Here is a 24,599-nt window from a genome sequence, read left to right as displayed (position 1 = left end):
CCTCGCCTCGCCGCCCGCGGGGCGGTGCTGTGCGGCGGCAGCCGGGCGGGGAAGCAGCCCCGGTTCTCCCCGCCGCCCGCTTCCCCCCCCCGTGTTCGGGGCGGCGGGTGGGGAGAGCGCCGAGGTCGCTTGTGCACGCCGGGTTGTGTGTGTGCGTGTGCGTCCGTGTCCCCGCTCCTCCACCCCAATATCTCTCCCCCACCACCACCACCCCCCCACACCCACACACACACACCCCCGGCGAGGAGTAAGTGCCACCGCTCCGCCTTCTCCTTTTCGCAATGTTGACGCAATCTATAAATAGTGGAACAAAAGGACCAACTTCCTCGCAGCTTTGCTGAAACTGCACAAAAAAGGCAACCGGGGGGGGGGGTTGAGGTGGGGGGGGACGACACGGTTATTTTTTCATTTTATTTTTCTCCGGTTAAAAGGCGAATCCTCCCTCCTCCCACACACACACACGCTACTGGAAGATTATTTCTATTTCTTTTTTTTTTCCCTCGCTGTCTCCTATGCTGGCAACGTCCTGCGAGTGGCTATTTTGCTTTTGCACCGAGAGAAGGGCTTTCCCCCCCCCTCCTCTTCTGACAGTAAGTGCCATTTAGCTCCTGCCTTTGCTACGGGGGGGTGGGGGGGGGGGGGCTGCCTGCTCGCCCACCTGCCTGCAGCCCCAGGAGGGGCCAGGCGCTCCGGGGACGAGGGGGGGGGAGTGGATTTGGAGGCGCTTAGTGCGGGGGTGGGGGGGCAGCGCCACGGAGCGAGCGTGGATGCGCACACGAAAGACGGGGCGTGAGGGGACCGGCGGATTTCAGGAGGGAGGGAGGGAAGGAGGCGGCGGGGGGGGGGGGCACACACCGGTGAAATGAGGTGATCGGGAAAAGGGGCCGCTTGCCGCTGCCCGCCGAACAAAAGCTGACGCTGATATTAAACGGGCTTTTGTTAGGGGGAAGTGTGTGTGTGTGGGCGCGGGTGGGGGGGGGGGGGGGGGGCGGGGAAGGACGGACACACGGACACCCCGCCCGCAGCAAGTTGCCGTGCGGCGGAGGGCACCTTAGACTTGTTTACCGCTCGGCGCGGCGCTCACCGGCGTGTTTACCCTGCACACACGACGCGGGGCTACCCCCCCCCCCCCCGCCACCTCCTCTCCCCCCCTTTTCCCTTCCCTCCTCCGCGCCCCGGTGGGAGGCGGGGGGGGGGGGGGGGGGGGGAGATGCGCGGGGTTTAAAGGTGCCGGGGGGGTGCGCGGTCAGGAGATGCTGATACGATCACGCGTAAAACAAACACACAACCCGCACCCCCCCCCCCTCCCCGCACCCCGTTGCCAGTCGGATCGGTGCAGGCGCAGGCAGTTACTGGCCGGAGGGAGAATTACATCATCCCCTGCTCCAGTGATGCTACCTTTCGTGCCGCTACCATGCGCGCAGGGAAAGACGCGGGGACGCGCCTCGCACCCCCCCCCCCCCCCCGGCGGGGGGGGGGGGGGGTGCGAGGCGCGTCCCCGCGTCCCTCACACACACACACGCCCGCCCGAGTGTTTACAGCGCTCACACAGGCGTATTGTGACGTCGCCTGAGTGACAGCCCGCCGCGCCAACGGGGGGGGGGCGCGGCCCCCCGACGCCGAGGCAGAACGCGGCCGCCCCGCCCGCCTTCCCCCACCCCCCACCCCCCCCCCCCCACCCCACGGGGACCGCGGCCGTGAGCGGTTCCGCGGGTGGGGTGGGGGGTGGGGGGGAGGAGGAAAGCCGAGCCCCGAGCCTGAATACTTGCAAAAAGTTCCAACTTCCACGCTCTAGTATTAGGGTGGTTTACACGATGCCGATTATGACGTCCTATGACGTTTCAAGCGCACGCTACACCGCTCGGGGAGCGATTTCTCGGGAGAGAAAGCGAGGTGTATTTGCAAGCGGGGGACGCCCGTGGAATTAAACCGCGGTCTCGAGTCCTGCTGCATCCCCTTGGGAGCAAGCTGGGATGCGAGGGGCCGGTGCCCTGCTCGGCTTTGGCGCAGGGAAAACGTGAGCGTAGAAGCTGTCATAGTCGTGGCCTTGTACACGTCATTGTCCAGAGTGGACAACAAAAAGCTGGCTGTTTTTTTTTTTTGTGTGTGTTTGGTTTTTTTTTTTTTTTTTTTTTTTTTAAACGGGAAATAGATTTAAGCACCGAGGGCAAGGTCTAAATGTCACGCGTCTTACGCTCTCCCCAGTGTTACCCAGTGTAATGTTATACGGTTAGCAACTTGTTGCAATGCTCTACAGGGAGGGGAAAAAAAGTGGCAGAGGGGGGGGTTTTTACTCAGTCTGTGAAAATATTGAAGTAGTACTTACCCACTGCAAAGTCAATAAATCCGTATCACGCTAAAACCAACAAAAAGTGTTTTACAGACTGATACTTGTCAAGAATTGTTTGCCAGAATGCAGCGGTGTAAAATCATTACTAAAACACCAGCATTTTACTCACTGCAAAACTCAAGTAACCGTGAAGCCCTGTTTAGTAGCACACACAGTTTTTAATGTGTTAATGGTTTGGGTTTCTTCAAAGTGCATTACTTTTTGAAGTCTGGGTGTTTCTATTTGTGCAGAAAATAGACTGAGCAGCTTTGAGCTCCTACTGTTACAAAAGTTAAAAGGAAACAAAGTTGAGCTGCTAAGTCGGCAGTCTGGAATGAGTCAATAGTATCTCCTTTGTCCTGCTAGCTTTCTCTGCTGCGGTGTATCTTTGCTCTATTTCCTCTGCACAAGCAAATGAGCATTTCTACCCTCAGTATATTTAATAGACTTTATAGGGCTCCAGGCTTCTAAATATTCTGACCCACCCATAAAATGCAAATGCATCTGCCTTTCCAGGCTGTATGCAACAGTTGTGACACCGTCAATGACAGTAGGCTCACTCCTTTCTTGCACGCTCACTTCTTTAAATGCGTAGATAGTAACACATTTTCCATTATCTATAATTAATGGGGCCAATTATTCTTGCTTTGTTGTAATAAGCCTTCGTAAGGAAACAAATATGCCCTTTTAAGGTATTCCATCATCACTTGTTTTTAGAAAAAAGAAACCCCCCAAAAAGATTGGGACGGAGACACGAAGGAGATGTAAATAACTCCCCCTCTCGTTTACTTGGGGATTCCCTGGGAGTCTCAGAGGGCAAGGAGGTAACATAGCTGGCTTTTACAGCAGGATCACAGGTCCTGACACAGGGTCACAGTGAATCTGTGCTTGGCTAGCCCTGTGCTCCAGTTTTGTTTAGCTGGTAGCTAGTCCCTTGAGGGATCAATGTCAACTTAAGCATGCTAACTTCTACGAGCAACGGGTTGGCCAGTGACCGAGAGCTGTCGCTGGCTCCTGGAGGGCTCCCTAGTTCTGCTGCACTTGGAGCTCCAGCGCGGCTGCTCCCAGGCAGGCTGCTTCTGCGGCTCTGGAGCTTGTCACAGAAAGAAATCAAAGTGGCAACGGTATAAAGCAAACCCCAACACTGTCCGTTTTCTGAAAACAAAAGGTGGGTAGATGTATTGGGTGGATTGGAAAAGCGGTTTGGGTAGGCACGTGGCTTAAAGACTGAGGCACTGAAACTGGAGCCAACTCCCATCACCGTGAGCTAAGTTTCTGTGTACCTTAAACCCCCTTTGCTCTCAAATTCTGGCCTTGGGATCGGTATTAGTCATTCTGCAGATCTGTCACACTCCCAGAGATGATAAACAAAGGTTAACTCAATATCCCACATGTAAAGGTATTAGTGTTCAGCAAATAAAATAGGAGCATACTTTCTCTCCATTACATATGTCTTAAATTAATCCATTAAGGAAGGAGATACATATATATATATATATATATGCACACATACAAACATACATATCTCCTCACATTAATAGCCCCTGACGGTTTAACTATCAAAAAAAGCATTGCAGACTGGAGTTGCGTTACTAGAGTACAAAGCAAAGTGAAACTTTATTAACTCACTGGGAGGTTGAAACCTGTATTTTAATATATACAGTATGTAGTTTTTGCTTAATTTTATGTTACAGTTCAAAGGCTTTTTAGGTCTGCAAGATCAAGATAATACTTCTTTGGTTTTATAAAAATATACCTTGTTTATTATTAATTTATCTAGGCCTGCTTTTCTTTTGATTACCTGAATTACCTAAGTGAGTAATTTAGCATATGATTATCTGAATGACCATTCCTTTCCCTTTTTACTTTTGAAAAAGTTTATCAGTCAACTTCTGCTGTAGTGTTGCATCTGTGACCATTTTGACTGTACCATTTGGTGCCTGATACTTTTTAAATATAATTTTGTACTTCCCCTCGCCCCAGTTCTTTTAAAAAATGTAGCCTCGTAATTCCTAATGATAACAAGCCATTTTCTCTGGTGACCATAAAGGCCTATTTCTACAGTTTCCCTTTAAAACTCTAAACACATTTCTAGCTTTTCGTTCTAAAGGGTGTTACTAACTTACATTTGGAAATTTGACTGATACAGACAGCATAGTCTTCCTGGTTCTGCAGGCAGGCAGTTCCAGTGTTTCAGCTTTTGCACAGTAGCACTTTAACAAGCAGCAGCCATGCATAACTAACAAGACTGCAAGTCCAGTCACTGCTTTTTAGAAGCCTGTACCCAGCTCTCAAGTTATCTGAAATGTCCATTTTATATTGTTGCAGCCATATGACAAAAGTATTAACGGCAGGAAAGTGCAATAGTTACTAACAATGGGTAAGATACAGGGGGAGAAAAAAAGTTTTAAAAAATGGAGCCAGAGGTGCAGGAAGAAAGCAGCATAGCTCCAGCTATCCTTTTATAGTAAGTGGTGTTTTATGGAAAGTGGGAAAGAAAAGAAAACTCTCTCTTCCTTCCAGCAGCTAGCCAGTGATGGCATGACCCTTTTAACTGAAGACTGATAGCATTCTTGGAGAAATCTTTATGCAGGTTTCATTTCTAGTATCTGGAAATGAGAAGTATTGCTTTCGCCAGTTCCTTCTCTTGAACCTACTTCTGGGTTCTGGGTCTTATCCTCTAGCTATACTGATAGGTGTCTAATAAAACAGTTTTCAAGTTTGGCATTAATGCTTCATAAAAAGTAATATATTTTTTCAGAATATTTTTAAGTACTGTAGTAGTTGTCGTGAATATTTTCTACATGTACGGTTAACGTTCTGAATGCTACATACTGGGCACACATAATGTGTACACAGGATACACCTAGCACAGACTAAAAAAGTGCTCTCAGCATGGATTACAGCTACTAATAAATCTTCTGTAAAAGATGAATGGAAATTAGGAAATCAGTAGTAGTTCATTAGATGAGAAATATGCCCTTTAGACTGCACAAAGAAGTAAAAAATAAATATGACGAAAACTAGGCAACACTAGCTGGCAAAACAGAATATTGAAACCACTCTACTTTTTCAGGACGCTTAGTATCCTTGTTTCTGGCTGAATGTGGTATGTGCATGAACATCCTTTCTTATAAAATAATAAATTTCACAAAGATTCCACTGTATGACAGTGTACTGATTGGCTGTCACAACTACTGACTAAATATTAATTTTGGTAGTTGTTCCAAGTTAAATCTATGAACTACTATATCTGGATAACTTCTAAATCCCTACCCACAAGTGAAACTCCAACAGACCGATTTCCTGACTTGCATATTGTCTGTCCTTGTTTGTACAGATTTGTTTAGTAATTTACTTTAGTTCCTCAATTTTACTTTTATTAGTTGGTTAGAGAAAGATTAGATAGTCTCTCTTGATTTGGAGTTTGTTTAATTTTAGTTTTACAACACTAAACAGTGCGATAAACACTGCAGACTAACTAGAAGGAGCTCCACATTAGCGCAATCGCTTCAGTTTCGTAACTCCTACAGATTTTTATCCCTTACAAGCAATGATTTACATACCAGCGAGGGAAAATGAAAACGAGGGGGAAGCTCACTATAACACTGTAAGTGTACTTAGTTTCTCCTAACACGGACTAGATTAAACCCGGCCTGTGTCACAAGAACTGTGAAGAACTGAGAGCAAAGGGTCCCTTCTCATCATGGTCATGAACAATTAATGCTCTCTTCACTCAACAGAGCAAACCAGACCCAAAATGGGAAGGAGGATCTGGGCTACTATTCTTTCACCTTCGCTCCCCACCCCCACCCTTTGAGCTGTAAAGAAAGGATCAGGTTGCACTATTTTAAAAGCTGGTGCAGTACGCACACTTCCTCAGTGTATTGGAGAGCACTGGGAGAAAATCTCTCTCAGAGCTCCCTGCAGGAGCGCATACTGCTTCACCACATCCTTTACTCAGGGCTGTGACTTATCAACAGAGCCGAGCCCTCAATTAAGTGATGAAAACTTCCCCTGTAAACGAACGATGTTTTCAGGGACGCATACAAGTAAGAATATTAGTGAACTAACTTACCTTTGACACAGGGTTTTGAAAGCTTCACACCTGACGCAAGTCATAAAAAACAAACTATCCCAATAGGTCAGCACTACAGGTAAAGTAGACCTGTAAATAAATGAAAAAAGAAATTAAGCGACTTAGCATCATTTCCTGAACACGCCTAAATAAACTGGATTGATTAACACATTAAAGAATATAATTGCTCTCTCTTTCATCCCACCATCTGAGTGCAGATTGCTAGTTACTGTTCCTACAGACATTTCAAGTTAAATCATACTGCTGATGTTAAATCTATATGAAGGTGGAAGATGGATGGTGTTTTGGCCAAGGTTTGGAATGGGAGTTCAAACAAGGGCCATAATCCTGTCCCTGACTCAGAATGTCACCAATGGCTTTTCGATTCTAAGACAGGGACAATTAAAACTGTCCTACCTCTCACTAAATCTAAGAGACAAAATAATGCTTACAGGATGTCCCAAGGCTACATATACTAGGGTTATAAAAATAACCTAAGATCTAAAATAACCTAAAATCTGAAATAAGTGTTTAGCAACGTTTTGTTTACCTGTGTATTTGTCTTTTCAAAATATAAAAGTCCTAGTTCCAGAGGCAAGGCGTCTAGGTAGCAGTGCCTACTGAATGTCAAAAGGCTAATCCAGCTAGGAAGATCTCCCTTAAAGGAGTTCTCATGCTGTACTGTATCTCCAATAAAAGAAGCGAAAATTAGTGTGATTGAAATCCTCACCAGTCTTTCACACTCTTCACATTAGATATGAAGACCTGACTGGGAAAGGGCACTAAAAGCCTCATTATCTCACCCAGGGAAGGATCCTTCTGTAGGAACTGTGGAAGGAAGACATCAGCCTCCTCCTGTTGGAACAGGGGAAGTTTTGGGTCCAGTGGGAGAGCCTGCACCTAGCACTGCATAGGGGCTGGGCTGTGAGTCAGGGGCACTCAGGGGCAAGAAGAGCTGTATCATCATGCTAGGTGTATCATCATGACAGGTGATAGATAACCTGTCAAGCGGCCCAACAGTGAGAAGGTGTAAGTGCTGTTCAGTCTTGGCTCAGCCACTTCTACCTGAGCTCTGTGAGTTTTAAAAGGAACAAAATCTCATTCCAGGCTTAAAAAAGGTTGAGATCTATAGATAAAAAGCTGTATATTAGATCTAGGTATTACTATTGTAGTTGTTTATAATACACGATTTTGACATACAGACTAGCAGACATTTCATTTGAAAGCAAGAATTAAAATAATGACAGGTTGTGTCATACGACAACAAGTTTACAAGTAGTCGCAAAACTGTCCTTTTCTCATGCATAAGATTCATCATTCTAGAGGAGAGCCTGCTGGAAATATGCAAGAGGGACATGAAAATGGAGAGAAAGATAAGAAAAGAAGTTTAATGGAAGATGCTCAGTTGGATGACTGAAGTCTTCATCAAATAAGCAAGCAGTATCTTATTTACTTTCTGATGCTGTGCAAATGAATGAATCAGAGCCCACACATTCTCTTGCAAATCATGTCACAAGGATTCTACCTCTATGCCCCTGAGGCCATGAGTGACCATGTACTGACCCCTGACAGACTCCTGCTGCCTTTTCTTTAATACAGTAAGCATACACCTCTCTAACCACTTGAGCCTGTATGAGTGCTATATATTGCATGCTGCCACCCCTTTTTTTAATTTTAGCAATCTATACCCTCCAAAAAAATTTCCTATGATCTTTTATGTGCCTCTACAGCCTTTTTTGCACTGAGAAGTTTCTCGATACTTAAGCGGACACGTGTTAAGGTATAAGGAAAAATATAAAATGACAAGATTATTTCAGGGAGAGACTCGGCAGCTTTTCAGAAAAAGGAGTACTTTATTTCAAATAAAATGAAATATTTTTCAACTGAAAGAGGCTCATGTTTATATTATTACTAAAACTTTTGCCGAAAGGGGAGGAAACAGTAACTGTAGACAGTAGTTCAAAAGGAAGCTCTGTTACAGTACAGACCAAAAAAATTTAAGTTCTTACAGTGTATAAAATATGTAATCAATGCTGAACTTCTGCATATGCCTTAAATACCGAGCTGTTAGTGTGGACTACTCTTTAATGTGTTCAACAGCCTTAATGCTGAAATCTATACAAGGAGATAATTAATACAATAGCATTCACCAAGCACAAAACTGAGATATTATTTCATTGAAACTTCTCCAGCCCTAACAAAGACACCATTCAAAAAAAAAAAAAGGCATTTCAAAGACCACTGTAGATGCTGGACATAGACTGATTCTTGAGTTAAAGACAGACATCCGTTAGCTGAAAGGAATAACTCGAACAAATCAAGTTTCACACTTTCAAGCTTGAGACTTCTAGTTTGAACTTATCTATGTTTTCACACATCAGTAGGTTCAGTGGAGTTAGAAATATCCAGTATGTGTAATGAAAACAACCTCTATCAGTGGATACAGCATGAACATGATAACATATGTTTTCCAAGCCTAGAGCAATTGTCAAGCAATTACTATTTGTCAAGGCAACACTCTTGATAGTCAGGGTCATCTAACCTAGGTCATCTCCTTCTACCTTATTCCGAGGCAGGTCTCAGTAACTCAGCTGCCCAACTTTCTTTAGCTTGATCTGAACGCAAGTTGCAGACGCAGGTTTCTCTCGCTGCACGCAGCGAGAAAGCCGAGGGAGGCAGAGGCAGTGGCAAGGGGTGCAGTTACGCACGGCGATGGCTCATGTAAGCAACAGCTGCTGGGGTTTTGTTCCAAGACGAAGGAGGGCCGCGCAGGTCAGAGGGGACTCCTGGACAACTGATTATTAACCAGGGCTTTCTAAAGCACTTGCAAGGCCCATATTGTGTTTGTTTAGGACCCAGAACTACAAGTACATGTTATCAGCAGACTGGGCGGATTGGTTTGTGTCTCTTGACTTACAATTATCAATTCTAGCTATCTTTTAAAACAGAAAAGAGAAAGACCTTGTCTCATGCAGTCTATTCTGGTCCAGTTTTACATTTGCTTTTCCCCCCACCCCCATTTTAAAGGCCCTTATTCAACTAAATATACTTCCTTTACAAAATAGGATTCTTTTTGCTATCCAGATTGTTATTTCATGCCTGTACAATTTTTATTTAATCATCTATAAAACTAACCTCTGATTCTTAGTTTTTACATTTTATGATAGAAAATTTAATGACTTTTCTTTACCACATGATTCAGTCTTCCAATTATAATTTGTAAACTGTGTGTAGATGGAAAATGGAATTCAATTAAAATGTAGCAAGAGAGCACTTCATTTTTTTTATCAGTTATATTAAATAACCATAGATGTACATAACATGTAAGAAAAAACGATTATCAGAACATACTGCACTGAAAACCGATTTATTCAACAAGGACTAATCACTGCTAGTTGGTGAACTTAAGTGATTGTTTCTGGTCAGCATGACCTTCAAGACTTTAGAACTAGTACATCTCATCCTCATACAGTTTTCATTCATGGACCTGATGAGAAAAAATGAAATTGCCTGCTTTTTCATCTCCCAGTGGATTTTTCAATTTTGAACATACTAGGCATTAATATAAAGTAGATGAGTACATTAAAAGAGGAATAAAAAAACCTATCAGAAGCAGGTTCAGCATTCTGTAGGTTATAGTTCCAACTGCTCTGCCAGTGACTTCCACCCCTTCGGTGGTTTGACTTTCTCTAAAACTGTGGCACCAAAAACCGTGTTGCATAGCATTTTTATTGTGTTATTTTAAAACACTATAGTAAATTTAATACCAGCTGCCCTACTTGCACACTTAATTTTAAGTGGTCTTGTTAAAAAGAAACATTTAATTTAGATAAAGCATGCATACAGAACTCATTAAACATATATTAATCATTCCAGGAGGCCAAACAAGTAATAGAAAATGTGGATTCCTTCCTTTCTGATTTATCAGCCATTTATGCTATAGTATGTTCAAAACAGAACGGGTTCCTACTGTGCCTGCTGGTGTACATACAAAGTTAAAGAGACAGAGCCCTGGCACAGAGGTTTGCCTTCATTTGCTCAACACCTGAGGTGTTAAAAGTAAAAAGCCAAACAGGAGAGGCTTTTTTTTTTTTTTTTTAAAGCACTGGCTGTTCAGGTGCAGATTTACCAGCAGCAGGAGGCAGAGGGTGAAAGGATGCTATGAAGGGCTCTAGATCCTCCCCTGTTCTTCCATCCCTTCCTATTCCCCTCCTCCTCCGGCTCTAGCTGTGTTCACCTATGCTTATCTACTGAAAATTGGAAGGGCTTTAAGCTAACCAGGGAACTGAACATAAGCATCAACCACCTTAATCTCGGCTAAATATAGAGACTTCCCATTGAATTTCCTTGTCCTTGCTAAGTGACTTAGGAGGATAAACCTACTACCAGGACAACTCCCCAGGTTGAAAGGAAGAGAAGGAAAGTTATTCCTGAAAACGTCCAAAGGTTGTGAACCTGGCTTTCTGCATTTTGGAACATGACTTACAGATGTGGCATTACAGATCTATGGATTTGATTTATTCACTTAACAAGGATCAGAATGAAACTCCTGCTCCCAAATTACTGTGATGGAAACAACACTATCCCATGGATTTTCTATTAATTTTCTTGCTCTCTTCTTTGGCAGGCTCAAAGATTTCCTCTCTGTAGTAGAGAGAATCTGAAGGCCAGCATAGGAAACAAGAAAAGTCATTACTCGAAATTACAATGGTAGCAACAAGTTTCTAAAGTGATAAAGATGAATAAAGTTTGGTTTAGGTAAGGGCATGATTAAGTGAGGGGAGAGAGGCAAGGTAGAGGCATTTCATTAACATGTCATAAAATCTTTGAAATACCACAGACTATGTAGTTAGCAAAGCTGACAGTGCAGTAAAAGGAACAAGAATGACTAAGGTTGGCTCTAGTTGGTTGAATTTAAAGAGGGGAAGGTCCTGAAATTATTTGTTTCATTTTTGCAAAGACTGCAAGTAGGCCAAGATTCATAAATAAACCTTATTTTAAGAATACAAGAGAGGTCAGACCCGTTCAGGCCAGGCATACGCTTGGCCCATTTACCTATCTCCAACAGTGGACATAAGCCAATTCTTACCCAAGTACTCTCTCAAAGAACAGAAGGACCAGTACAAGCACATTTGATAATGCCCATGGGTTCCAGCATCCAACTTTGTTTTAGCTCACAGGGTTTCCTGAGCCTGATGCAGTTTGTCTACTCAGTGACCTTTACTAGATCTCTCTTCCAAGGTCTTGTGCAGTCTTTCCTTACACCCATGTGAAATTCTTCCATCCATACTGTCTTTAGGCAAAGAATGTCATGAGTGTATTACCCATGAACATACAAACCAATATAATTTATTGTATTATTTGCTTCGAACCTGCCTACTGCCAGCTTCATCTGATGCACCCTAATTTTTTTGTTGATAGAGAAGGTGAAAAGTTGATCCCTGTCCATCCTTTTCATGTGTGAGTTTAAAACATTTATTGCTGTTTTGAAGAAGTGTTAGAGGGGTGCTGTAATTAAAGTCTCTGAAGAGTTGTCCATTGCCCCTGTGCTGGAAATCTATTTCTTCTTAGCTCTGCCAATCAACCACCAGTTTGCCTGCTATCTGTGGCAGATGCTGAAGCTGCTATTGCACAGAAGTCCTTCCAAGATCCTGGGGAACTGGAAGCTTAGATGAGCACATTCTGAGAGAGCCATTCTTTCCCACTGTTAGGGAAGATGCATTAGAGGAAAAGATGCAGTCATGCATATTGTGCTCTTAAAACCCTGCTGGTCTTTCTGCAAGCAGAATCTAAAAGAATGGTAGGGAGTGGAAATGAAGAGAAGAAAATTTGCCAATCCACAGAAATCAGCCCCATTCTAAGAAAATTACTCGCTAAGAGCTAAAGCTCAAGGAATCAATGTAAACTTTATCTAAAGAATGAAGTAGAAAACTGCAGATAAAGTAGTTCAAGCTTCCTCTAAAGGAGGAGGGCATTGTTTCTAGAGTTTGGCAGTAGTCCTTAAGTGGGCACAGTTAACATCATAATTAAAACAGCAAAAGATTGTGAGAGTTTCCTATTATTTCAGTAAGAGATTCATAACCCATGCAGAATACTCTCATTTTCCCTGCTATGTGTTTTACAAGGTACAGGAATATTTCTCAAGCAGACAGGAAAGCCCAGTTTCTATTAGTAAAAAATTATACGGATAGGTAAGACAGGTCTCCATTCCTAGGTAAAAATATAAACAAAGGCCTTTCAGAAATCTTACTACAAGGTAAGGTATATTGTATCCCTATACAGAAGAAGATAAGCAGCTACTGCAGAAAAAAGCACTTTTAGAGAAATTATGTAAACTCCAGTTAGTGTCAAAGCTATTAAACAGTCCCGTACTATTGAAGTAGAAGAGGTTAAAGGAGACTGACGATGCTAGGATACTCAAACAGAAAGTCTTTTCATTTAGGTTTGTGAGTAACTCTAATTAAAGTGACCCTATTTGACACAAAATGATCTGTACTGTTGCGAAATAGTCTCTGTCAGCAGATTTCACCTAGGCAACGCCCAGTCTATCAGCTATAATCACACTGGGTTTGTCTGCAGGATCTGATTATTATTTAGGAAGAGTATGTTTGACTAAACAGGTGAAGAGACTGTACTGAAAGTTTCACAAGACAGAAAGAAAGGTTAAAAAAAAAAAAAGGCAAACAAACCCCATGTTATTAAACAGGTAAACGAAACATTTTTTCAGGAGCTCTCAGCATCCCTGTAGTTAGAACAGGACACCTATTTGTGTCTGTTATGAACAAGCACACATTTAGGAGTCCCCATTTGAAAAAGGTAACTCTGGAAGACAGGTCATTGCTGTTGACTCCCTGCTATGATGGTTAGATATGCTGAAGGTTAGAAAGGCTCAGAGCCTCTAACATTACCAAATCCGACCCCAAATGTTGCCTGGTTCTGACTGGCTTAATTCAGAGCCATATGCCACATAAAAGTTCCTGAAGATGGTCTTGCCCCTCACTGGCTTGTTGACAAAACATATAATTAATTATCCCATTGACTATCAGCACTTGTTTGGTAAGTCCCTGGAAACCAAAACCAAAGGTACTTTTTGTTCAAGGCAGGAGGTCCTGACTCTGAGATATTTAGATGGAGACAAAGCATCCCCTGAGCATCACAGAGATTTTGAATGCAAGCAAATCCCTGTCTCTGAATAGGCCTGTCTGTCACCCAGACCCTTGGTACATCAAGGTATGAAGACGACACTGTACTGAGTATCATTTGTTCAAAGTTTAATGAGGAGAGGACTTCTTTGTGTGCCACAGACATCTGACGTGGCATGTACCAGGTAGTTACAAGGCTGGGGTTTCAGTCAACTTTGTGCACAATGTAGATAAAGTACAGAATGTTTTGTGAGAGACTATAAATGCCGAGATGTTTTCACTGATCTTAAAAGATGACCTAGAAGCTGATTTAATTGACCTGTTACTGTCTAGGATCTCCCCTCTGGGAAGTAAAAAGCTCTTGATAATATGATGTATAACAGCAAAACCATAACCAAGTGTTTCAAATCAATGTTGCTGTTTTTGCAAGTCTGAGAACTATCGATCATATAGTTTGAGACCTGTGTGAACTGAATCAATCATCTGTTGTGGTACTACGCTTCAGTCCTTTATCTTCTGAGACAGGCTGTGATGACAGCTACGTTTTCTGGGAGGAGGCAGGGGGAACACAAAACCAACAGAAAATTCCTGCTTGATTCACGAGAAAGACTGAAGCGTAGCAGCACTCTGTTTAAGTAGTCTAGTGTTCCTATGAGGAATCTAATGTCTTTTCTCTGCTGCATGGACCCCTATGTAAAAATAGACATCTTGCAGGCTGGCAGTTCAAAATCCCTGAGGATTAGTGATTGGTTAGGAGATTATGGATACTACTCCAGCCTGAATTTGAAATAGCAAATGAAAGTGCTGAGGCACTGATAGCTGACACTGAACTGCTAGCCCCCTCACCCTTTCTGTAAAGTTGGAGATACAGAAGGCTGTCACTGATTTGTAACGGTGCATTTGTTTCTGCAATCAGTCGTAGAAGGGAATCCATTTGTGGTGTTTATTGTTTCTAATAAGCCAGATAGCTTGTTAGAGAATAAGAGAGAAAAGCCATGAGACCAACAAGTCACTCAGCACTATGTACAACACAGTACTTAAAATACAAAGACGATCACTACTATTGGGGCTATAAATACATAAGGCACTCAACACAAAGCCAGTCACTATCAAGGTCCCTGCAGGGAGCATGCAAGTAATAAAATAGTTCTTTTCAGGCTCCGGACTTTAAAATACATGAATCAAAGGCGTGCCGTATTGCTGATGAACCTTTTATCCCTTGCTATGTGCATGGGCAGCAACTTGTGCTGGGAATCACGCTCCTCTTGCCTCCATCAGACTTCCCTGCAAATACAAGTGGAACCCGGTAATGGATACGTCCCAGAAGCTCAGAATCATAGCTTTTAGGACACTGAGTAAGAGACACTGTCTTAAATCATAACTACAGCTTTACTTGTGGAATTTAGAAATAAATTGACTTCTGTTCAAGGGAAGTCTTCTCCCTCCCTCCCCTGCTGTACGTTTCCTCTTGGAAAAAGGAAATGTTATGACGGGACATGTTGCGCTCTGAAGAATCACACTAAGGAAAATCTTAAATCCCAGTAACTTATGACTCCTTTATCATTATATAAAGAGATATATCTAGTATGTCAACTCAAACTGTATTTTGCTTATGGTCATAAGGAGACTTAATTTACTGCATGAAATTAACTATACGATTACATATGAATTTAAATGACTCAGAACATATACTGCATTATTTCTATCTTTGTGGTAAGATGGAAATAATGAAATCATGAATGTTTGTACTTACGCCATTATTTAATGCCCTGAGGATAGTGGACATGAGGGTGCTTCAAGTAGTAGTCTGCTGATACCATCGAATGGACTCTGCTTGTCCAAATAACTTGTCCTTGCACTCACGGGGCACATACACACCAGCAATGAAATCCAGCTACACAACCACTCAAAGAAGCAGCCAAAAGCATCCCAGATGAGTTATTCATGCTCTTTGTAAAAATTGAGCAATTAAAAGAACTCTCTGTGCTTTGGCCAACTTAGATGGAAAACTGGGCTATACAAATTAACACACACACACACACAAACTGCATTAAGAAAGCAACCACCCTTTTATACTATTACTGTACATCACAATATTAGTCTGGAGAGCCCAAAACTACATACAAATACACTTTCTAGTACTCCAGAGAAAATATTTTCTTAATTCTGATATTTTCTTATTTATTTCTCAACATTGGCCAGAAAACTTCCACACTCTTAAACGCTAACACTTATACTTTCCAACCTATATCCAACCATAGGATTGTCTTTCTGAAGTACAGTTTCTACTACTTTGTCCAGTGCGATTGCAGTTATGTTAAATAAGCAGATTACCACCATTTAAAAACATTATTAAATCTGCTAAAATAGAACAACTCAGAATAACTGTATACCATGTTTTCCCAATTCTACCTCCAATTAAACATTCTCCTGCCAACTTAAATAAATATTATATAATTCCGTTTTCCTTGTATATGGTTGTTTACCTCACTTAATCAAACTGCATATATTTTTCTTCTTTCTAACCACTCACTGTTTCTGAATGTCATTTAATTTATAAGTAATATTTTCAAAATTATTAAATGATAAATTCATTGGCACCTTTGAAAATGGGGGTTAGATCCTTCTATATTATTAGCTCTATATTTTTCTGAGTATCATACTATCCAAAATAGACACAGGCACCTTGCTGGGGGTTGATTTATGTAGTAGCTGCATTGGGCCTCTGAAGATATGCAGGAAAACTACATTTCTAATCATAATAAACCCCCTCTGGTTAAGTAAATATTTTGTTTAGTCAGCAAAAATTATTTTTAAACTGTGCAATAAAATATTAAATGGGAAAGCTGAAAATATAGTTTGTATTTCGTAACTTTAACCGATAAATATAAATGTGAATGTTCCAATTACAAAAATTATTAAATTAATATACATGTTGAAAAGCAAGTTCTGACAAGTAAAACCAGACAACCTTAGATTTCAATTGTAAGTAAAAAGAGCCTTAGTAGTTTTTTCATTTTTCTCAATTTGTTCAGTTCATTAAGGCATCTCACAATTCAGAACCATTATTCTCTCTTCATGAAACATCTTGGATCATAAGCTACTTCTTTGACTTTCATGAGAAGTCAAGTCACTCAACTTTCAGAGGCCTTTTTAAAGCAGTATGTCACTTCTATCCAGGAATTGTATTTTCCTATCCTTGCAAAAAAGTGCAAGTTAAACATTCTAAAGTTATTTGCTAGACATGTTCCTCCAAAAGCTTCTCTGACCTATACTGTTTTTCTTCTATATCAACTGTATTAATATAAAGGTGCAGTTGTATGTAATTCATATTCTTGAATAATTCTATTCAAGTTGACAACAATCTTTCTCCAGATTGGCTTGTATTATAAAGGTTTTAAGACTTTGGTGGTCTCTTTCTAAGTTAATTCTCAAATAGCACAAGTATATGTCTCCTACTTTAAAAAAAAAAAAAAAAAAACAACCATAAACCAAAGCCAGGCAAATCTGGATGATTCAAGTGCAGTATTAAACAGAAAAGTTATACTGGAACCCCTTGGTTCTATACCAAGATAACAAGACAGAGCAAGCTACAAAAATGAAGGGATGCTACTTCTCTTACTTAGATCTTCCTCTCCGTAAGGTTAACTGACTGAAAGCCACTTGATTCTCTGTACACTATTCACATTTGTAATACAGCTGCTTCTAATAATTGAAATGTTTCTAACACAATTTGAGGGAAGAAGGTAGAATAAAATGTCCATTTGCCAACGTTCACAGCCTTTCCTGTTGCAGACCTAATACAAGAAAAAACACTGGAAGATAAACACTTTAATTTAAAGACTTTAATTATTGTTTGATATGAACACGCAAGTCCTTAAGCAGCTAACATTATCACAGTAATAAATATAAACGGCTTGCTCATCATCCTTCAAATTGAATTTCTTAGAAAGAACAGACATACTAGCCAGTATTCTGAATAGACTGAATTCTGTCAGTATTCTGAATAGGCAAATGATCTTCATTCCTTCAGTATCCTTGCTCTCTTATGTTACATATTTTATGCTCTAACAAAAGCATATACACGAACGATTCACATTATAATCAAGGCCATGAACATCGCTAACATGAACCATACATATTCTTTAATGTTGTTTTTGAGTACAGGAAAATAAAATATCTTGAGGTTTGGAGCAGAAATACAAGTGATACTTTCTAATATCACTAACTAATTTCACTTTAGGGTTCCATTATCACAGCATAGATACTAGGTTTCATTTTTATTACTAACAGGCTTTACTTATCACAGTAAAAATAGGCTGTTAACCACAGAAAGTAAAATTCATCATCAAAGTTCTGGTTTTGTTTAGGAATCAGACTTTTTCAGATATTCTGTCAAATAATAAACTCTAGTTATCTATATGTGACTTAAAAGAAACTACATGTGTTTTGAATGCAGAATATCTCCCCATAATATCTACAAAGCTATACATACCTGAAGAGCATGTGCTAGATAGAATTAGAAGCCAAGGAAAAAGGGTATTGACAATGCTGAAAGCTTCCTGCCCGGAGGATCAAGTAGTGTAAGCAGAGTAATAGCACTGCTTGCATGAACAGGTAACATGCTTTATCCTTATCGACGATCTGTAAATAGAAATTATACGTATATGAACTTTAAAATTAAGTGAAAATTAAAATATATAAAGGCATACAAAATACAAGAATACATCTATTGACCAAAAAATGATACCTGCATTTTTGATGATTTATCATGTGTTCAGACTATCCAATTTCATCTCCACATTCCGAATTTATTTTTCAAATTACTTCTCAATGTTCCAGATTATTTACTGAGTGGAGCCAACAACTATGAAAGAAGATGTAAGAGCACTGTGATGACAGCAACTTCTTGTCTAAGCTGTTCTAAATTGCCAGCGAGGAAGATGCTCCAGCATCGCCAGATAGCTTGGTTCCAGTCTTTTTCCAAATATGTAGCCTGTTCTACTTCACTGTAAATTAAGATAATTTTTTCTTGTCCTTCCACAACTGGGTACAAAAGACAGTTGATGACCATCTTCTTCACAATAGTCTTTAGCTGTCAGATTATTTTCCCCAGTCTTCACAAGACTAAACAAGCACAACTCTTTTGAAATGTGCCTGATAAATCCTGCTTTCCAAAAACCTTTTCAATCATGTGCTCTCCTATGGATTCATCTTTACCTGGACATCAAAATAATTTTCCTTTTCTAGATTTTATTTTAACACAGAGATACAACAATTTTATTCACTGACTTTTATTCTGGCCATTTTGCATTAGCGTTCTTTGATTTTGCTTCATCTGTAAAACTAGGTAGTATCAATGTTACTTGGAATTTTGTGGTACTGCAGAGCAGTAGGCCCCACAGGCCCTTGGAACAAAATGCATCTGTCCATCTCTTCAGTAACTTTTTTGGAAATTAGTAATGATACTTAATTTTCTTTGAATTGTTCTTGGTTTTATTTTTTTTCTTCTCTTCAAAGAACTGGATAAAACAGGGATTTTGTATGCCTTCTACTTAGTAATACTGTAACTTTTATTTTTACGTTTAACAGCTAAACCAAGAATTATAATATTCTTAATAAGTAAGCAGACAGATAGATGGATGGACAGGAAGGCATAAATCTAGTTTTCTTTGAGAATCAAGCATAACAGAAGGAAGATTTGACTCCAAGCCTGTATCTTTCTCTATTGTCTCAAAATAAATAACGTCTGCTGAAATGGGGGCAGAAGGATGTTGCTAGTTGAAGTATACTGTGGAGTCCCTTTTTGATGATTACACAATTATTAGTTCGTGGTAAAAGCATGTCACATTCTGCATTGTTTTCAATGAGCTTCGTCTGAATAAAGCAGAAATATTCTGGACCAAGAAAAGTAAAACAAAGGATGTAAGATAACAACAGATCAAAGAAGTGCTCTAAATGCTGCAGTGGCTGGCTGTCTTCACATTTATTTCCAGATGCCTGCCTCTAGAGAATCTAGTCTCTTTACTTTTTTTAACCAGAGATAGTTTATCCCAGGAATCTCCAATTTATTTTGTTGGAAAGAAGGAAAAAAAAAAAAAGTTAAAAACTGGGCAGTGGTTTATGACATCTAGCCCAGATTTTCTGCTTCTTTGCTCTACTTCACTTGCACAGACTATGCAACTATACCACAATCACATATGAAAGTTCTTCTAAGAAGTGGTTTCTATGGTTTGGTTTTGCTTTTTAATATTCATACAGTTTATTCATAGGGTACTTTCATAATGAATTCCTGAAATTTAGTAGTTGTTCTTTGTAATCTAGTTAATCTATCCAACTGCAAAACAACCAAATCCCATGATAACTAGGTGTGCTCTCAATATACTAAATGAGTAAATAGGCTTAAGGGCTCCCAGCAGCCTTACACTCCTGCTCAGAGCCACTCATTCCTCATCTCCGGAAAAGCCTTTTTACAATTCCTCTACCCTTCAGCCAAAATTCTGATGTAGGCATCTCCTCCTTGCCATACTCCAACATAGTTTCCAGCAGCTCCTAAATACTATGTCCCCCCACTTCCTCGGGAAACACAGAGAGGCAAACCCCCAACAAGTGATTATTTAAGCAGGAGCAATGGGCACAGAATGTATTTGCAATGAAGAGAGGAGAAGTTTATGAACACTTCTGTAGCAGAGTTGTACCTGCACTACCTGCCATAATATTTTTCAGAATCTCTTTTCATAGAAGTCTTAAAACGACTTTTTTCCTCAAAACAGGAACTACCAGTTCCAGCAGTTCAGATATTAGCTTTAGAATATGCACTGTATTCAAAGAGAAGTGGACAACTTCAAATATTTTGTTTGGTTGTTTCATGTCATTTTCTAAAACTATGCTCGAGGGGATCACAGTGTTAGAATTTTATATAATGCATTTGCATTTCAAAATTACAAGGTCATTATAAGAAAGAACACTTTTTTTTTTTTTCAGACGGGTATGTAATATATGTGACAGATTTGCTTTATGTTCTTCTCCATCTATGTGTATATAATTCTACTTTCTTACATTTTTTGTTGATGTTCTCCTGCTTTTTTTTTTTATGTAGTTTCTCTTATTTGTAAGAACATATTTCTATTATTTGCAAGAACATTAACTCTGCTGAAGCCAAAGCAAGCCAAAGGTACAGAATCGTACATTCATATTACAGAAGCGATTTCTCCCAACATAGTTCCCCATTGTGTTGCACATACAGTTGATGGCAATGCAGTAAAGCCAGAATAGCCAGTTAGTTCCTCCAGAAAAGCTGCCTGCATTTCTGCAGGACAGATTCTCCAGATAAATTATGCTACTTAATCTATAAGTAAATTTCTTGCCGAATAGTTGTTATGATGGTCTATTTGCTTCCCAGTGTTGCATTAAGAATCATTTCCTCTTAAGAATTGTTTCCAAACACCTACTCCCAACCTTCCTTCTCAACTTCTGGCCATTTTCCTTTGATCTATAGCATCCTAAAAATTAGCCCAATTTATTTATTTCATTTATGTCCTTTATATACTGACTAAATTTAAAATTAGTCAGTATTGTATATATAAATATTTTCATCACCCCAAATCACTTTGGTTGTGGATTACATACATTTAGTAAATTTATCACGTTTTCATGAGAGTGGTTACCTTGTTTTACATTGATCTATTTTCTTTTAAACTACCTGTGACACTATACCAAAATGCCTTGAGCATCATAGGTGTGGTTATAACAGCACTATATATAACAGATCTAGTAGCTCCTTAATTTTATATTTTTACATGTAACATAGAAACAAAAATAGTGACAGCTTTCTTTGCATAAACCCAATGGCATTGTGATACCTTTCTTGAGTTTACCACACTTCAGACAGATATTTCAAGCGCTGATTTTGCAAAGTAGGAAGTAGAGATCCTCAACACTCACCAGAGGAGCTGACCCCTTTCAGAATCTGCATATATTTTTATTTGAGCACTTTATTTCCTCTCTTTACCTCTGAGTAACTTAAAAGACAATACTCAACTAACACATTATTTTCCAACATCGTCTGACTTGCCACATTTTCCCTTCCCTTTTTATTTTCTGTCTTCAGACTTCAGCAGTTAATCCCAGGTCACAAAGTAGTTTATTAATGTAATTTTATGTGCATCCTTTTTGTACATCCTGCACATAGTTTTCTACAACCTGTAAAATTAGAAATTATCGTGAAAATAACTGGTGGCCTCACTAGGTCAAAATACGACCTGGAACCTAATAGTAATTACATCACATACTGGAAAACTGTCCAAGTAATACAGAGATTATGTTACTCCCAAGATATTATTGAATATCCCTTTTTGAAATCTGTATAAATATGCAGCAAAGCACTTATCCCATCATGTGCATGATGAGGTCACTACTTTATATTGAAGTGTGACCACTTCAGCATCAAGTCCTTCTCAAAAGTCTCAGAATAAAACACCATAAGCAAATGCATTATATACTCAGGCTTTTATCCTACAAGGACGTCCACATAGGTGGGACCCAAACGGCATTTTAATAATGAACTAAATCTATTTACCCAAATGGTCATATACTGACTTTTTTATTGTAACCTTGCTTATTTTGAAAAGAATATTCACTCATCTAACTGGCTTTCCAGTTTCCATTTAAAAATACTCCCACATCAGCTAAGTACTGTTTTGCCTTTTATTGTCCTCCTCTGACTTTCTTGATTTACCGACTTTTCAGATTTTCTATGCTTTCTTTCCTTTTTATTATGTCACACATTACATCCAAATTTATACATTCATTGACATTTCTGTTCAAGAAACAGTAGTCTGAAAGATACCTATAGATTACTGGGTTTTGTGCCATTGCGATTTTAATTTAAAGCAGGCTAGTACAGTTGTAATTACTGCCAACTGGATGTAGTTCATAAGGTTACATCTGGTTTACTGAGCTAAACAGGGCCCAGGCGCACGCTTGAGCTCTACCATGTGATAATCCATGCCACTTAACTGGTAGCATGCTCTTTGGTATGCTTTTCGCTGAGGCCAACGAGCACTCAGGTACGACACAGCAGGATTTGGGGAATAGCGTGGGTTAGGGATTGTTCTTAGTAGGCAGTACGAACGAGGGAGGCCACCCTGCTTCAGGAGAGCAGACGGACTAGCCATGTGAATGTGCACTGTAATTTGCTACCAGCTCTTGACTGGGCTGTGGCCCGTTTTGTTTTCTAGTACAGATGTCATCGAAGAAATTAAATGCAGTTGAAAATTGGTAGAGAGTAGGCGTACCTTGTCATGCTCCCATTGCCACACCTGTGTGAAGGATGGGAGCTGTTGGCATGGGAGAGGGATGGACCAGTGTTAGGCTGACTGTGACTTCCCCATGGCAGGAGTTTTTCCAGTCTGGGAGTAGGAATGGATCTTGGCTACCTTGTGCTACCTCCAGTGGGCAGAACAGGGGTACAGAATCTGGACCCCTTCATATTTTCAGGTACTCTTCTGTATTTTCAATTACCATTTTTGTTTGTTGTCTCTTCAACTATCTTTTCAAATAAGTGATCTGATTTGTAGATAGGGGTCTTGGATTTCCTTTATTCAGTATTATTCTATTGGAAACAAAGATAAAAATTAAAAGCTGAAGAAATTTGAAAAAAAATCTGCTTTCTAGTATTTGTTTAACAGTTTCATACATTTTCAGATTATATTAGCAAAACTATACTAACTAAGCAGCTAATTAGGCTTTCTCAGATAGCATCACATGGTCTGAGCTTTCTTTCCATTTTATTTTATCTTTGCATGATGGCAAGATTAAAGTTCCCATTTCCAGTTCTGTTTTCTTTTCTCCTACTTTATACTTCTCTAAGCATTTATTTACAGTGGAATCTTGCTCTTGCTCTATTGCAATGCTATTGATCCAGCTTTCTGCTATTACTCTTCAAACTCTTTACATTTCTGTCAGTGATTTTCGCAGTATGTTTACCTTTTTTCTGGTCTCTGTATTAAACTAGAAGTATTGTATGTTCATAAGGTCTTCATTTTAGATCTAGCTTTTTTTTTTTTTTTTCTGATCATTGTCAGATCCAGGACTGAATTAACTCTCATTACTTCTCCAGTTGTTTTAAGTACTATACAAAAATATCCTCCTGTAGCCTATTTTGAAACATTTCTTGCACGTAACTCAAATTCCTCTTTTACAGCTTTTCACACATTTATTTTCATGCATGTAGCAATATATGTTATGTATAACATACATATAACGTGTGTATATATATTGTAATTGTAGAGATCCTCATAATCCTAGAGAAAGTCAAATGAAACAAACCTTCAACACAATCTTCATGGATTTTGCATCTTCCATTTTCATTTGTGAAATTATTTCTGTGTCTGCCAGCCATGTGAATTGCAGGATCCGCAAGCAGGGTGGTTATTTTATAAATTATGCTTCCCTCACCTTATTGTCCTTATATAGCAACAGATAGTTATAGTCTATTTATGTCTTAGCCAGACTTGTTTGTAATGCGATCAAAGAACATTTCATGGAATTTGTAGTGGTGCTGCACCTCTCAAGACCACATGTACCTGTTTATGAACAGAAAGACCTAATTTTTCATGATTATTTCCTGCAGGACTTTATAGATTAAGTATGTTTCCACATCTCAGTGTAGCAATATTCACTCAACTTTATTCTCCTCTTGCAAGTGTTTCCCTATGGTTACACTTACATGCTGAAAAAAATGTTTCCTGTTTTGTTAGTATTTCCAGCTTTCCCCACTGTCGTCATATATTAAAAAGATGGACACTTTAACTGGTTGTTTTAACTGAGTCATTATCACCCAAAAATTGCAAATCAAAAATACATAAACTTGAGTGTAAAAATAATTTTGTCTTCAAACTACGACTCTAAATTTTACATTAGTAGTACCATTAAACAAGCAATAGTTTTATAACTTAACAAGTGATATCAATACAGTACTCTCAAAACCAAAGTAATTTTCTAAAACTATGCTAATTCAAGTCAGTTTGATGTACTTCCTTCTAACAAT

At 39.8% G+C, this 24,599-nt stretch overlaps 1 long non-coding RNA gene across 1 annotated transcript in view; it reads left to right on the top strand.

Moving 5' to 3' along the window:
- The first annotated feature begins 395 nt into the window (after positions 1-395).
- The window catches only part of LOC142597150 (uncharacterized), a 49,185-nt gene continuing 24,981 nt past the window's right edge, over positions 396-24,599 (top strand). Inside the window, exon 1 of the long non-coding RNA XR_012831978.1 lies at positions 396-590. This is a non-coding gene — a long non-coding RNA (uncharacterized LOC142597150). The remainder of the gene's footprint in view (positions 591-24,599) is intronic.

This window comes from Pelecanus crispus, chromosome 1 (assembly GCF_030463565.1).
Source record: "Pelecanus crispus isolate bPelCri1 chromosome 1, bPelCri1.pri, whole genome shotgun sequence".
In the NCBI taxonomy this organism is placed as follows: domain Eukaryota; kingdom Metazoa; phylum Chordata; class Aves; order Pelecaniformes; family Pelecanidae; genus Pelecanus; species Pelecanus crispus.
This window is presented reverse-complemented; position numbering and strand designations above follow the sequence as displayed.